General features: G+C 37.9%; 1 protein-coding gene across 2 annotated transcripts in view; it reads right to left on the bottom strand.

The window, feature by feature from the left end:
- LOC131044529 (probable prolyl 4-hydroxylase 9) overlaps window positions 1-16,603 on the bottom strand; it is a 126,533-nt gene that overhangs the window by 31,807 nt on the left and 78,123 nt on the right. The window lies entirely within an intron of this gene.

Genomic DNA, 16,603 nt, shown 5'->3' with positions numbered 1-16,603 from the left:
TATGAAACAGGAGATACAATTCCAACAAAGGGAGGCATAGATACTATCAACAAGGATTGTGAGGATATGTCTGGCAGCTGCTATTTAAAATTATATACTATATGATTGGTTAGGATCACAAACCTAACAATGTGTGCTAAAAATGATATAGGTTTACCCTTGATCCTTTCTATTGTGCATTGTAGCATAACCTTTCTATTGTGCATTGCAGCATAATGAGAGCATTCTAAATATGATGTTATGTGCAAAATCAAATGTGTAAGGAATCTATATTGTTGCATGTTTTGAGGGTTTCCATTTTGATGGGAATAATTTGAATGATCCCAATTATGTAGAGTATCATAGTGTATTTGGTGTCAAGCTCCAAGCACCAAATCATTTCTAAGTTGCTGGTTCTGGTATTGATCCTGGTTCGGGTTAGTGGATCCGATTCATGGGTTCGGCTAAAAAAATTTTGGGGATTTGGGTTCATCTGTACAAAAAAATGTATACATATATACATACATATGCATATATGTATACATATGTATATACATACATATACATATATGTATACGTATATGTATATGTATACATATACATGTATATATACATACATATATACATACATATATGTATGTATGTGTAATATCCCCATTTTACCTAGCCTAGAAATATAAATAAATAATGAAAATTAAGTTTTAATTATTTAACATGGTCATTAATTCCTAAGTTAAGTGACCACTTTATGTCAAGGCCACTTTATTATTTCCCAAGCTAAAGTAAGAAATTAAAATAAAGAAAGGGAAATATAAGAAGCTGAAAGGTTGGATTTGAAGGTTATAAAAGAGCAGTGAGAGGCTAAATGGAGAAATGTTTTGTTTATTCTTTCTCTTGGATTGAAACCTTCATGGTTCTGGAGATTGGAACTTGTTCCATCTCAACCTCTCGAGGACGCAAACCCTTTTGGGAAGATCAGTTTCGAGGGTGAAAGATTCCTCCCTAACTGGTGATTGGCGGAGTCACACCAGATTTCGCATTAGTTTCAACTGCTGGAGTTCGATGAAATTTGTGAGGTCTTCGTTGAAGACAAATTTCCAGGTTTTGAAATATTGAACATTAAAAGCTTTCGCAAACAAGAATAAGAGTTGAACGTAGATAATAAGGTACACAATGTTTATTTCCTGATTGCCGGTTAATGGTAATTTCTATTGCATTATTCCTAGGTTACCAGGTTCGGCCCCCTAGACCCCTGATACTGGTCCGGTCTGGTCCCGCTCCGGGGTTCTGGTCTGGTCTGCCTGTGGTCCGGACAGGGTCCGTGATTCACAGGCCTGGTTCGGACCAGGTCAAATCCAAGAGGACCCAGGTCGAACCCAGGGGTCTGACAGCCCAAAAATGGTTTTTTTTTTGCAAAATTTATTTTTTTTAATTCCACCACATAAAAAATTAAAATATAACCCTAAAAGTGATTTTAAAACATTAACTTGGCTCATTTCACACAAGCAACATGACTACAAGCAAGGGGAAACAAAGATGTGGGATATAGAGCCAGAGCATACTGATTTGGATGCTTTCACTTCTCAGCTTGTTGCATTTGATGACTCAGATAGTGAGCAAACTTAAAGTGCAAGTGCAAGTGGCATTGGCATTGGCATTGATTCATCTAATGTCAATGTCAATGATGAGGAGGAGGAGAATGAGGATGATGAATTAGAGAATCCATTTGATGATCAAACTTTAAATTGTTGAAAGTTGAAACAATGATACTTGAATATTTTATCATTTTGATATTAAACTTGAATTACAGGTTTATGTTGGTTTTGATGTTTATACGATGCTATGTGACATGCTAATCTTAATTCATGCTTATACGCTATATATATGTTTTTGTACTAACGAACCCAAACCCCTTTTCAAAATTTTGCCATACCAGTTCTTTGAACCCGAACCGGTGCCCGAACCCGAACCGGCAACTTAGCATTATTCCTTTAATTCTGAGAAAAATCTATCTTAAGCAAATCTAAAACTGTTTGAAAAAATTATTGAGAAGATAAAGTGAAAATTTTGGGAAGATTTCTTAGAAATTCTTACATTGGTGTCATAACTGAATTTTTTGCCAGCCTGTGAGGTTTAATGAGTGACAGAAGTGCAGCTTGGTTGCTTGGTTAAGTTTTATTATGTTGATGAAATAAGGTCCTATTTTGAACTTATATTGGAACAGCTATAATATATTTAGGAGATTGCATTCTTTCTTTGACAAAGTGTGGGCTTGAGCTTATGAAGGGAAAGCTCGATAATTATTCATCTTTCAATCAGCAGCACATAAGATTAATTTGATGAGTGATTTATTAATGTTTGAAAGCATTTTGCAAATCGTGAAGGAGAAATTGACCAGACGCGCAAGGGAAAGAAGAATGAATGTAGTCACTCATATTCTACTCAAGTCGAATTATTTTGAGAAGGCGTGAGCGATCTGCTGTTGTCTGAGAACGCAGAATTCTTTTGCTGACCATATCTTTCATTGCCAACAAGCTAAGAGAATTCAGCACATATTATTCATGGTGGCATGAATAATTCCGTGAGCAAATCATGGGCAAATATTATTCTATCTCCATATCAGCGTAAAGACTCTAATATTTAAAGCTGACTATAGTCGAAGAAATATTGAGCTAAATAAACATTATTAGCAGCTTCCAATTTTGAGGGACGAACTCCCTAATTACAGAGGCAGACTTCTATAGAATTTGGCATGAGCAACCAAAAAAGAGGACAACTATATCTTTTCTTTGGTGTAGTTTACTTCTTTCTTTTGCGTGAATCTCAGTAGGTTAACAGTGGTTGTATGTGGTGTTTTGCTTTCTTTGAGGAGTATTGAGAGGACAACTCACATTCTTTGCAACTCCATTGCATCTTTCTATTTTGGACTTGCCGTATTCATGACTCTTTAGTTTCCTGTGTTTAGAGATGAAGCATCTGGGTTTACTTATTTGGTCATTTTGAGTAATCCGAGGATCAAATCTGCCTGTTAGGTGACAACAGCAATTCAGCCGCTGGAGATTATTTCATTGATTTATAGGCATTTCTGAATGTCTTCTCTCTTTTCGGTGCTTACAAACTGCTTCATTTCAACCATTGAGAGTTGAAGCATGATGAATTTCGAAAGACAGCTTGGTGTTTAGCATAGCCATGAGACTTCCTAGTTTGGGCAAAGTTGGTGAAAAGGGAGACAAATTGTACCAATCGTGGCTACTTCGGGCATATGGTGATTCAGCTGCATGGCTGTCTGGCCGCAAGTATTGGAGAGTGATTTTATTATTTGTTCTTAAATTATAGTGCATAACAATACTTCATTGGGTAATCTACTAAAGTTTGGAAGGGTTAATATTATGAAATATTGAGCACAGGTTACTTTAACATGTGGCCGTTCATCTTCCCGAGTGCAGGACTATTACTTGGCGAGAGCTTATTTGGTCTCTGCTGGTGTGGGCAGGAGAAGACAGTTTTCTTGGCAAACATCCTCCTTTAATTGGCATAGGGTCTTTATTGTAATAGTGTGAATACCAGAGACTTGCAACTGTTGCTATCTCCTAAGCTCCTTCATTTGGCATTCTGGCAATTCCTTAAACATATATTGGCGGATGTGTTTTTGTGGTGTAAGGAGTCAATAGTGAATTTGCCATGTGATATCGGTTTCATTGAATTGCAGTGAATTATTCATTGAGCAATTCTTGAATCATATCGACTTCATTGATTTGCCATGTGATATCAGTTTCATTGATATCGGCTTTCCTTATTTTGAGATTGATCTGAATACTCCAATTTTGGTATAAATTCATTGCAGCGAGAGGAATTCCATAGTTGGGTTTCTCAAAATATTGTGGAGCTTTTGCTTGGCATGAACATAGTTTGATCATGGAGAACTCATGAATTGGAGCAGTCCCTTAAATTGGTGTGGGTCTATGTTGCAATGCGTGAGTTTCTAGTATTGACACGAAAACATTAAATCTTGGTGTGAGTTGTAAGGATGGTTGCAGCTCCATATATTCCTACTCATTACATTCACTTTGGCGTGTGAATTGAAATCCAAAGACCACTTCAGTAATTTTGCATCGTAATTTCAGGCAGTTTGGTGAATCTGATCTCTTCATCCTTGCATAGTGTTGTGACCTTTTCACACATCGCCCCATTGCTAACGGGGACCCCCTCTTTGCTAGCTTCCTGCGTCGTTAGGTTAGGGTTTTGGCTGCTTAGCGGGCAATTTTGCATTTTCCGTGCCCGAGTCTCAGAGTTTTGATCATGCCTAGTGCCGTCTAGGGTTTCTGAAGTGTTAGGATCAAGTTGCAAAAGATGATATTTTTAATGATCCTAAGTTTTGCTAAGTGTTTGAGCATTTGAACGTTAACGTGTTTTTAAACACACGCATCAATGATTTTAAAGTGCTAAGATATTCACAGACCTTTTGGAGTTGTTTCTCGCTCCTAAGGTAATATTTAAATTGGTTTCGCACTTTATTCCAACATTTTCCTAGCGTTTCGCTCATATTTTTGGAAAATTAGTCTAAGTCCAGTTAAATTTAAAGTCGCTGAGTGATTTTGAGTGGTTAAAATGTTAAAATCCTAAGGGAAATCCATATTCCAAGGGTTAAAGGGTCAAAATCCATGCTAGAGGTGATTTTCCCCTCACATTCCAGACTACCCAACCCATTCCCCCACTCAAAATCCATACTACACATGGGTTTCCCCTGGAATCCATACCGGCCACTAATTTCTCCCACTGTTTATCCACACCTAGAGCGATTTTCCCCTGGAGATGCTAAAATTTGGCTAAGTGTCGGGATTTATCCAGACACCCATCGAATTTCCCCTGGAAGTGCGGACTGGAGTGCAAGGATAATTCCATGCCTGGGTCGTTTTTCCACCAGGATTTTTGTGACAACTAAGTTAGGATTTTTGTCCGGATTTTTGTCCAGACAGGGATCGATTTTCCACTAGGAACATTATGAAGAGTTTTTTGAGTCCGGATTTTTGTCCAGACTGAGGTCGAATTTCCACCAAGGAGGTATTTTTTCAAGTTAAGTGATTTTTGAGTGTGGATTTTTGTCCAGACACCCATCGAATTTCCCCTGGGGGGTGATTTTTGCCAAATGAGTGCATTTTTGTCTGGATTTTTGTCCAAACTCATATCGATTTTCCCCTGGAGGGTGATTTATGTGCATTTTGATGATTTTGAGCATGGATTTTTATCCAAGCATGGGTCGAATTTCCCCCATGGGGCAAATTTTGACACTTAAGCGATTTCTGAAGGGATTTTTTAATCCCAACCTATAGCGATTTTCCCCTAGAGGCTTTATTTTGGATTTAAATTGGAATATTTTAAATAAAAGCCCCCATTTTGATTGCTTTTAAATAATTATTAAATGATTATTTAAAATTTAAAAGCAAATTTAATAACTTGCAATAATTATTAAATGTTTGAATCTTCTAGAAGCAAGTTAGGGTTTCACCAAGCAAGTATTTATACAAGTGTTTTTTATCCCACATTGCTTGTGTGGTGAAAGTTGGAGCTGAAAGCAAGTATATGAGAGGAACTTCAGCATTATTTTATTATTATTTCTGCCAGGTGTCTCCATGAAAGCGATTTTATTTCTGCCAGGTGTCTCCATGAAAGCGATTTTTTTCAAGTTGGGCGAATTTTTTTAGCAAGGCATTTTTGTGAAGTGTGGGATTGAGGATTTATTTTCCTCCATTTTTTCCAGCTTGCTGATTTATTCCTCTTGGCTGCCATTAAAGACCACTTTCAGATTTTCGATTTTGCTAAGTTTGGCGATTTTTTCCAAATTTAACATTTTTTTTTGTGAAAGTGGGCGAATTTGTGTTTGGAGACCTTGGGCGATTTTTCCTCCACCATTGTTGCTTGCTGTTCAGACCTTCATTTCTGCAGAGTGCTGCCATTGACAACAATTTTCAGAATTTTGAAAATTTTGATTTTTTGCTAAGGCAGGCAAATTTTTGTGTTTGGGGTTTTCAATCCCAACTTGGGCGATTTTTCCAGATTATTGCCATCCTCCATTATTGCAGATCCGAGCTATCCATTGGCATCAATTTTCAGATTTCCATTTTAGCGCTAGACTTGGGAAAATTTCGATTTTGCTTGGAGGCCACATTTTGGTGGATTTTTCATACATGTTTGTTGGCTGTCATCATTTTCAGCCTGCTGATTCGCTTCAGATCTGAGGTTTGCTTCAGATTTTGACCTCCATTAATGGCTGCCATTAATTTTCAGACTTAAGTTTTTATTGCCCAGCCAATTCTAACTTAAATATTTAGCATTTGGAGACATTTTGTGGAGTTTTCTATGCACTTTTTAGACCATTTTAATGCTGTTGCAGGTCTGAAACTCCATTGTTAGGCGATTGTCCTCAGAAATTTTCATTTCCAGCCACCTAACCAATTTTGGCAAATTTGCTTGGGGCTGTTTCCTAAGCCATTTTTCATCATTTTCAGGGATTTAAACCACTTTGCAAGGTGCTGGTAAATCTGAAGTGTTCAATTTTCAGACTTGTCCTCAGAAACTAATTTTTACGAGCCATACTTACATTCCAGAAAATGATTGTTTTCATCAATAAAACTGATTTTTATTGATTTTATGCACATTTTGAAGATTACAACATATTTTGAAAGTCTGAATTTTCAGGTTGTCTTCAGAATTTTGACCTCCATTGTTGACTGTGGAAGGTGTCTTCAGACATTCATTGTGTGAAAACACAACCTTTCACACCTTTCCTAAGTCATCATCAATCCGGTATACTCCTTTGCATTCTTTGCTTGCATATTTTCTAAGCGTAAGGAGGTATAAATGAATTTTTATGGAAGGCTTCCATGCCTTAGTGTTGTCACACATTGAACGTAATTGCTAAAATTTACCAAGTGTATGGATTATTTTCCTGACTCCATGCTCTAAACTAGCTAAATCTCTAGAAAGTCAGGAATTTTATTACAAGTATTTATTTTTATCCTAGGACTAACTTCCAGTTTCGTACAGGTGCGATGTCAAAGTCAAGATACAAGGAAAGGAAAGAGCTGCTGAAGACATTGGAGACTAGATTTTATCTAGAGTTCAAGATCTCATCCAGATGGAGGGAGATCACTGATACCAACATGCATTTCCTGGACTTCGACCAGATGCAGCATCGGATGTTCGAATCCAGAGATCAGGTTCCTTCTCCAGCATATGCGAATATTATGAAGAGTGGCATTTTCCATGCCGTTGGGTTTCCACAATCCATACAGTGCAGTGAGTTGATCCTGGAGTGTGCACGATGTTACGATCCACTCACAAGAATGATCAAGAGTCCGAAGGGTGTTGTCATCGCCTACCTTGCTGAGGATGCCATTGCTGAGGTATTCGGAATTCCACGCAGTACAGACATGAAGGAGGTGACCAAGGAAGATTATGCAGACAGATACACGAAGAAGATGGGTGTATGCAAGAGTTTAATTAATAAAGAATGGATGATTGAACCTAGGAATCATCATTCCAAGGCTCCCAAGACACTTATGTGAGTAGATTTTAAAGAGGAATATAGTGATTTGATATTCCTACTCAACAGAGTGATGGGAATGCCGCAGGGAGCAATATTTCATGGATGGATATTCTACTTCATCCAGGATTGTCTTAAAGGAACACTAGTGAATTGGTCTAAGATCGTAAGCGACAACCTCGCCATGACTTCTTACCTGGTGTACCTGCTTGCATGATTTGTTTCATACAGAGGATTAATATGCAAAGGTGAAGTCGGGAATGGGCAAGGACAGTTTAAGAGTTATGAATGCTACCCCCAGTTGAGTATGCACAGAATTGAAGACTATAAGAAAGTGAATGATGCATTCACTATGTACATCACACAGATGCTGCAGGGCGGAATCCACAGAAGATTGTCCAAGGAGGCAACAGAGTTAATAGAGAAATATGGATCGTGGTATATACAGTTTCCCACTTTCACATACCTCAGAATTCATGGGTTTCAATCTGAACCCCACAGACTTCCTAGGTATCCTACTGACAGAATGATATTGTTGGAAGTGGTAAGAGAGCTTCTAAAGTTCGATGTTATCCAGAGAGAGAAGCATAGGACAGGAATGACATTCCCTATTTCAGTTGGGAAGACATCAGAGGTCTGCCAATCCGCCATAGTTGCCAGCATTGCAGGTGAGGAGATTGCATTCTACAGATTTGCTACCTACAAGAAAAGAGAGAGATTCGATCCAGACAAGAAGGTCGGAAGGATCAGAGGAGAGAAGTTCACTCACAAGGTTGACATAGAGGATTATTGGGCTAACTTAATGGACGAACAAGCAGTAAAGAGAAGAGTGTGGTCCAGAATGTCAGTGGATTTCATGAGGAAGTGTGGACTTTTCCTCATCCCTGATCAGGTATTAGATGATAGAGATCATACACACCCATATTATGAGAATGAAATGAAGAAGGCAATCCTATTGCCAAATTGGTCAGAGTCAGAGGAGACTAATCTGAATATACTGATGAGAGAAGTCTTGAATTTCTCCCGCACATGGGTAGATATGCAGATGAACAGATTAGTTGACATGGGTGTTCCCTTCACTTATGAGAGGATGAAGACGGAAGAGTCTACTTTCGAGGATGATCAGAGGACTGTCAGTGATGTCAGGATTCATGCAGACGAAGAAAGTCAAGCTCCCAAGAGAAGGAAGAACATGCCTGGAGAAGTCAAGGCTAGAGGGAAGAAGATTGAGGATGTGAAGAAGAAACAGAAGACTATCATTCCTTCACCCCCTCCCAGTGTCTCATCAATCGAAGTGATTGAAGTAACAGAACAGAATAAGGAGACTCAGCAATGTTCCAACACAGTGATACTACCTGAGAATACTCAGGAATTTCATGCCACAGCAACATCTGCACCTCCTGATGAGAATGATGACCAGTCGGGATCCCCTACTATCCTTTTGGAAGTTAGTTTGGGAAATGATGTGTATGATTGGACCAAGAATAATCCTGATGATAATGATGAAGTTATCTCGACACTGAAGGACCTTGATCGAGAAATATGTCTTGATGATGGTATGGAGATGACCGCTATTCCTGAATGGTTGAGAAAGAGTATGGAAAAAAGTAAACAAATGATAGAAGTACAGCCTATTGAGGATATTGATGACTACCTAGCTAGGAGTGCTAAGAAGAAGGAGCCCAAGAGAGCGGAGATTTTGTCGCACATAGCTAGAGATGAGACGGGAATGCGGATTGCGCAGATTGTTGTTCCTAGAGCCGGCATGACAGTGGACACTGCTACTCCCATGGATTTCCAGATCACTTCAATTGCCCTTGGTCGTCCATCCGCAGGGCAGGAATTTCAGGAAATTGGTGACAACCTCCAAGCAATCAATGCAAAGTTAGACACAGCGATTGCGGAGAATGAAAGGTACAAAGAAGAAAATATTAGACTCAGAGAGTATATTGCAGGGACAAGGCGTGGAGATCCCACCCTTATTTCCCCTATTGCAGTTGACCATGGAATACATTCACACTGCGAGGTAGCGAGAGGTACACACTCAGAGGTGGAAAAGTGGATTGAAAGCACAAGAAAGCAGGCAGATGATTTCCTTACTCAGTTTGTCCAAGCATATGATAAGACAACAACGCTTGTATTCAGGATCCAGTATTTGGAGGGAGTTTGGGAAGAATTCCGGCCTATCCAAGAGAAGACTATTCCACGCCTCCTGGCATTGAAGAAGGTTCCTAATTCCATTTTGGTCAGCGAGAACATTGTGCACAGTGGAGACATATAATTTCCATGGCTGGTATTGTGCACTAGCTTTGAAGAAATCAGCTTATGAGAACGCCCAATCGCGTTGTATGGAGATGGAAGGATTAATTCAGGACATTCAGATGAAGATCCTTGCCTCAATTGAAGAATTATTGGGTGTTGATGTTAGTAATGCTAGTGGTTTACACTTAGCCGAATTAAGAGACAAGATAAAATTTATGTATTTTTGCCAACTGGACTCTTTGCAGAAGAGTCAGATAGATGACTTGGTCTCTATGTTGATTCATGTTCATAATTCGCAGAAGCTCATGCCTGAATGGGAGAACACTTTGAATGCTTGCTCGAATTCATTAGATGTGATTGATTTACAGCAGGATACCTTGCCTAGCATTTCCATGGAGGAGTTAGATTCAGTTTTGGCTAGATTCTTGGAGTATGCTAAGAGAGAGAGAGATGCAGGGAGGAATCTTCTAGAAGATTCCCTATATGCTGACTAGGTATCTTTCTATTGGGCCATATGTTGGTGGCACCATTTTTTATGTAACCCTAATTAGGGCAATTCTAGGGTTTTGTTGGCATGATCTCGACCGTTGATCTTAGATCAATCTGGGCCATCCATTTTGTAAGAGACTCTATATATGGCCCTTTGTCTCTCATTTGTAAGAGAGAGTTTTTGTAGAATTGTTGGTATATGCTACAGCTATTTGAATCCTAATCATTGTTCAATTGTTGGTGATTTTGCTCTTCAAGTGTTGTATTTGCATTCATGGTTCTCAATTCCTCCAAGTTAGATTAGAATTTAGATTAGAATTTATTTTCATGTATGTTAGATCGAATGGAAGATTTGTTGAGTATATTTGTGTGGAATCCTTAATCCATACCACTAGCCTCTTTCCGCTGGTAAGTGCGCCTTGTGTGGTCAACTGGAGTTTGAGTAAGCATAACTTCAACTATTATGCGTCCGTTGACAAGCATCAACTTGGATGGTGTCTTCGTTTGATGGTAATAGTCTGAAAATCATTAAGTATACCTTAGATGATTGCACTAAGCTTGTGTCAATACCTGATTGTGAGACCTTGCCTGGTTTGATTCCACTAAATCCATTCATCATTCCCTACATTCTTAGGATTAGAATAGATTTCTTGAACCCTATTCTTTTTTCCCCTTTTTTTTTAATAAGAAGTAAATCCAGAGCCCTATTGATAAATCTTAAGTTGTCAGCACACCTATTCCGCATCATTCATGATAATCCAAACATTTGCCTAAGTCCCCAAAGTGAAACACAGCAATTCACATCAACCACTGAACTTACCCACTCATCAAGACCTGACATGTAGAAACCTTGGAATCATTTTGGTTGATCTCATTCTTAGCATCTGAGGTGATTTTGTTCAAGAGAGGGTAAATTACTTTGGTAATTTATTCTGTATTGTTATGTGCATAAAAAACACATCAACACATAGAATGCTAGAGCTGTGCGTTGTAAACTGAAGTTTGCTTTGGGGTGATCGCAAGATCATGAATTAACTGTTGCCATCTTGAGTTGTAAGTCTTCTTTGGTGAAGGCACTTTGACAAAGCATAAGAGATATCTTGATATTCCCTACTGGAAAGATATAGAGTTGGCCTGAGACATCTTGATGATAGTTGTGGAAAGCATTGTGTCTTGCTAACTATTGAGTTGTGTGCCATTAAAGTGTTGTTGTAGCTGTAAGTGGTGATTTCTGGAAGACCTGAAATCAATTACATATGGTGTCAACTGGGGCTTCTTACAGTCAAGAACATGAACTTTGAGTCTGTAGATTGATCCTTACTAAGTGATTGTGGTTAATGAAAGACCAATTCCAGATTTATGTGCTTAACTCGAGGCGCAAAATATGGAACAGATTTTTTTCACAATCTGTGGGCAATCTCTAAAAGAGTTTGGCGATTAATAGAAAGGTGGATGAGTCTTCCCTGTCGCTAAAGGGTTGATTAAATCATTTTGGAGGTATAGCTAATTTTGCTGGGCACAACAGTTCATATTTTTCTGAGTGCAAATTTCTATTTTAATCTTTTTGAGTAAAAATCTTCAGCTGGGTGTTTAAAATCAAAGAATTGCTTCCTGTTAGTTGTAGCTGAGTGTCACTCATTTGAGTGAAAAAAAAATGAAGACCTTTAAAGAGTTGTTAGAATTGAAAAAAAGTGTTCAAAGAAGTGATAAGATGTTGGCCAAATAGGCTGAACATCCTGAAAAATTAGGTGCTCTCCTTTTACCTAAAAAGAAAGCAAAGGAGGTTCAAAAAGAGGAAATAGTTTCTGATATTTCTAAAAATAAGGAAGCAGTTGGTTCTTCATACACTTCTATTATAGATGAAAATGGTGCCTTGACTCATGAGGGCTATGAGACTAAGTTTCAGGGAGATATTAATGTTGAGTCAGTGCATAAGGAGCAAGCTAAAATAGCAGCCTCGAATACACCTTTTGATACTAAGAATGCTGAAAGTAAAAAGGATAATGGCTTCAAATCAGCTAAAGATGATGATTCCTTCTTCCATTTCAGTGACACAGGAGGATTTTGATTTGACTTCCAGCCCAAGCCTATGGCTATGGAGAAAAACATTCATGAAATTCCTTTTGCTTCTTCATCTCAGGAGCCCTGCATTGAGGATGACATCGAAGGAGCTAAATCTGATTTTTCTTTGCTTGAAAATGGTCTGGAGCAGAGTCCTAGTGACTTTGATGAATTGGGTTCTCATCCTTTTGTTGAAGAGGAAAGGGAAGAGGCACAAAACGTTTATGACAACCTTGGAGATACAATTGAAGGGTATGAGACTAATTCTGACAGCAGTTCTTCATCCTTGTTTGATCATGATTGGAGAAGCTAATTCTGGGTAACCACTGAAGAAGAAGCACAAGTTTTATATAGAGTAGATGGCATACACATGCATGTGGAAAGTTTAATTCAAAACACACCAAGAAGTCAAAAAGAGCCTAATATTTACCTTGTTGATTCGCAAAGAATGAAAAATACTATGGAAGAAATCAAGACAGCCTACTTGCACGTCATCAGTGATAAAGATTTGGCTACTAAGTTTGCAGATGAGGCCTTAGATTTATACAAGAGAACAAAGGCTAAATTAATAGATGTTCAAAACGCCTTACAAGAAGCAAAAAATCAGATTGTTGTTAATAATCATTTCAGGGAACAAGAGAACAAAGGAAGGATCGAAGAGATCAAGGAGGTGATTAAGGAACTTGACAGCCTGCAAGAGACCTATGATCTGGATCATTGTCCCAAAAGATCAGATAACAGAGGTTTGGATCAGCAAGAACATTGGTATGAATTCGGAGTTAAGAATTATCTTCAATATATTGATAATCCTTTGTTTGAGGCAGATGCTGATGTGACTCATCATTATCCACTCTTTCAGTTGAATGATGGAGTTCCTTTTGCTTCCAGTGATGAAATTGCAGTCAAGCATAAGATTTGGAACCCAGGTGCAGAGTCCAATGGTATGCTATTGAGACAAGATTGGAGTTGTGGGTCAGATTCTAGTGATGCTACTGCTGTTCACTTCCCAATCCATTTTCACATGACTGGAGTTCATGATACGCAGATGAGAGTGATTCCCTCTTCTAACCAGCAGTCGAATATTGAATGGTTGAGACTTGTTGGTAGAGTTCATGGGCTGATAGGTTTTGAGCCTTTGTTAGCTTTATGGCAGCTAATTTTGGGAAATTTTTCAAGTACAATTCACATTTTTGCATCCACCACAGTGAGAAATGATTTCTGCAAACGCTCCATGGTATTGATATTCATATCTCCAAATAACACTATGATGATTGTAGTGTGTTAAGTGAGTTGGAGCACCCAAAACTCCCCTTTTAACACCTTGTGGGAATATGTTGAGATTTTTGTTCTATGGTTGAGTAGATTTCTTTTGTTGTTGCTCAGGAATGAGTTTGACAGAGATATGTACTTCAATGAGATACCTTGGCAGGATTTGTTTTTATGATATTTATTTCAGCCCCTTCAAGTATATCAGTTTGGATTTTGAGTACTTCATGGGGTTCCAAGAGATGAGAATGTAGATTGGGCACACGATTCAAACTGTTATGATCAAAGTGGCACAGTGTCAACGTGGTGACTCTTTTCTAAGGCTGACATGGAATTCGAAGAAGATGTAAATATATCAGCTTATGTTGACTATTGCAAGCTTACTCCTATGATGTTTGAGTTCTTCGAAGAGCAATTTCTTGAGGCATTGACTGAGTTTGTGCAGTATTGGATTGCTCTTCCTACAGGTGGTGCTCAAGAGATCTGTATTACTGGTGTTCAACAAGGCTATGTTTTGAGCAGTTGGCACTACAGAACTCCTAGATCTTGGGACTCCGGAATTTCAATGATGAATAGATTGCATAACAAGGAATTTCTTCACAAGGTGATAGAGTTTGACAATGCCTTTGAGTTCAGTCGCATTGGTTTGAAGCAAGAGATTTTTGTTAGAGCATTCTACAGGTTTATTTGGGACCCTAGAATCGGCTTGCATGTTCATAATTGCTTGAGGGCAAGCAATCTTTGGGAAGGGAGGACTATAATATCCTCTTTTTATCTGGCCTAGAAATATAATTAAATAATTAAAATTAAGTTTTAATTATTTAATATGGTCATTAATTCCTAAGTTAAGTGATCACTTTATGTCAAGGCCACTTTATTATTTCCCAAGCTAAAGTAAGAAATTAAAAAAAAATATATATATATGGGGAAACTGAAAGGGTGGATTTGAAGAGTTTCCCAGAAGGTTATAAAAGAGCAGTGAGAGGCTAAATGGAGATATGTTGAGTTTACTTTCTCTTGGATTGAAAATTTGAAACCTTCGTGCCTCTGGAGATTGAAACTTGTTCCATCTCAGCCTTTTGAGGTCGCAAACCCTCTTGGGAAGATCAGTTTCGGAGGTGAAAGATTCCTCCCTAGCTGGTGATTGGCGGAGTCACATCAGATTTCGCATTAGTTTTAACTATTGGAGTTCGATGAAATCTGTGAGATCTTCATTGAAGACAAATTTCCAGGTTTTGAAATATTGAGCATTAAAAGCTTCTGCAGACTCAAGAATAAGAGCTGAACGTAAATAATAAGGTGCACCTAAGTCACAGAATAAGGCGATTTTCATGGATGAGGTTCGAATTTAATGGAATTTCAAACTTTAATAAAAAAATCGTTCGTCCAAAAATTCGGCAACTGCTGGGTCGCAGGTGCTGGGTCGCGGGTGTCTGCAACTGCTGGGTCGCTGTCGGATTTTCTCCAACAAGGGTCAATATGTGACGGAATATTCAGCAACGGAAGTTTAAGTATGTGCAACAGTAAATGTCTCCTTAAACTTTAAGTTGAGGGAATCCTTAAACTTCCGTCGGATTTTCTGAAGGCAAATTTAAGTATTTGCAACGGTAAATGTCTCGTATATTGTCGTCGCTAAATATACAGCGACGGAAGTTTGTTATTATCCATTGTTGGGGATTTCATATTTGGGCTTGGTAAAATTATTGGCGAAGGTCTGGAAATATTATTCAGCGCAGGGATTAATTAAGGAAGTTTGTTATCATATATATATATATATATAGATATATATTTGTCTCGTATACATATAGTTAAGGATGCTTGAGGTGTGGATTAATTAAGGAAGTTTGTTATTATATATACGCTGTCACATAAATGTCTCGTATACATATATTTAAAAATAAACAAAATTATATAAGGCGAGTTTTATCCAATTTTTCTTTTCACATTTTCCCCAAGTCGAATTTCATCCAAATTTCATGGCTGTCGAATTCAAATTCGAATTCAAACCTTGTGACTTAGAGGTGCACAATGTCTATTTCCTGAATGCAGCAAACTCTGTTCCAGATTGGTCTTTTTCTGAGTATCGGTATTTACAAATCAATTCAGTTTTATATATTCTATTGTTATTGAAAGGAATGTAGTTAATGATAATTTCTATTTATTGCATCAATCCTTTCATTCTGAGAAACATCTATATTAGGCAAATCTGAAACTGTTTGACAAAATTTTTGAGAAGATAAAGTGAAAATTTTGGGAAGATTTCTTAGGGTTTCTTACTGTATATACACAAACACACACACATATACATGTGTGTGTGTGTATATATATGCAGCCAGTATGTTTATCTGCTCTAATAAATGCTGATCAATGTTTATTAATAGCAAAAATAAATATGGGAAACCCTCATACATCGAATTATAATGGATGCTGCACAGCAATTCCAACAATAAATTATGAAACCATTACATATCCAAATGATATAAATTTATAACTGACATTGTAGCCAGGTACAACAAAAACCCTCAATTATTAATAATACTCAACTCTGATTTTAACTTAGGATCCTGCCAGAATGTAAAAAAAAATTTGGCCAAATTGCAGAACCCTGCCCAAACCCGCAGGTGAACAGAACCAGTGCCCAAATCCAGTGCGAACCAAACTCAGATCTGGCCTGCCAATAGGCAAACCCGGTAACATAGCAGCATTTGCTAGCTTAACTTCAATATCATATGTTATCCTGAGATCAGTATGATATGTCATCCCAAGAAATTTGCCTAATAAAATAGGTGGAGCTACTATAGATAGGAAGATATTTTATCCAAAATGGGAAAGAAAATTGAATAATAACATTTACTACCCAAAAGGCAGTAGCCTACTAAAACATGGAGGTACAATAAATAGGCCATATTTTACCCTAAATGGGCAAGAAACTTGAAATATCATTCATGCAATGCATTTTTTATTATTTGCGAACATAATTGTTTTAATGAGACAACTTAAACT

Source organism: Cryptomeria japonica, chromosome 9 (genome assembly GCF_030272615.1).
Source record: "Cryptomeria japonica chromosome 9, Sugi_1.0, whole genome shotgun sequence".
Taxonomy (NCBI): Eukaryota; Viridiplantae; Streptophyta; class Pinopsida; order Cupressales; family Cupressaceae; genus Cryptomeria; species Cryptomeria japonica.
This window is presented reverse-complemented; position numbering and strand designations above follow the sequence as displayed.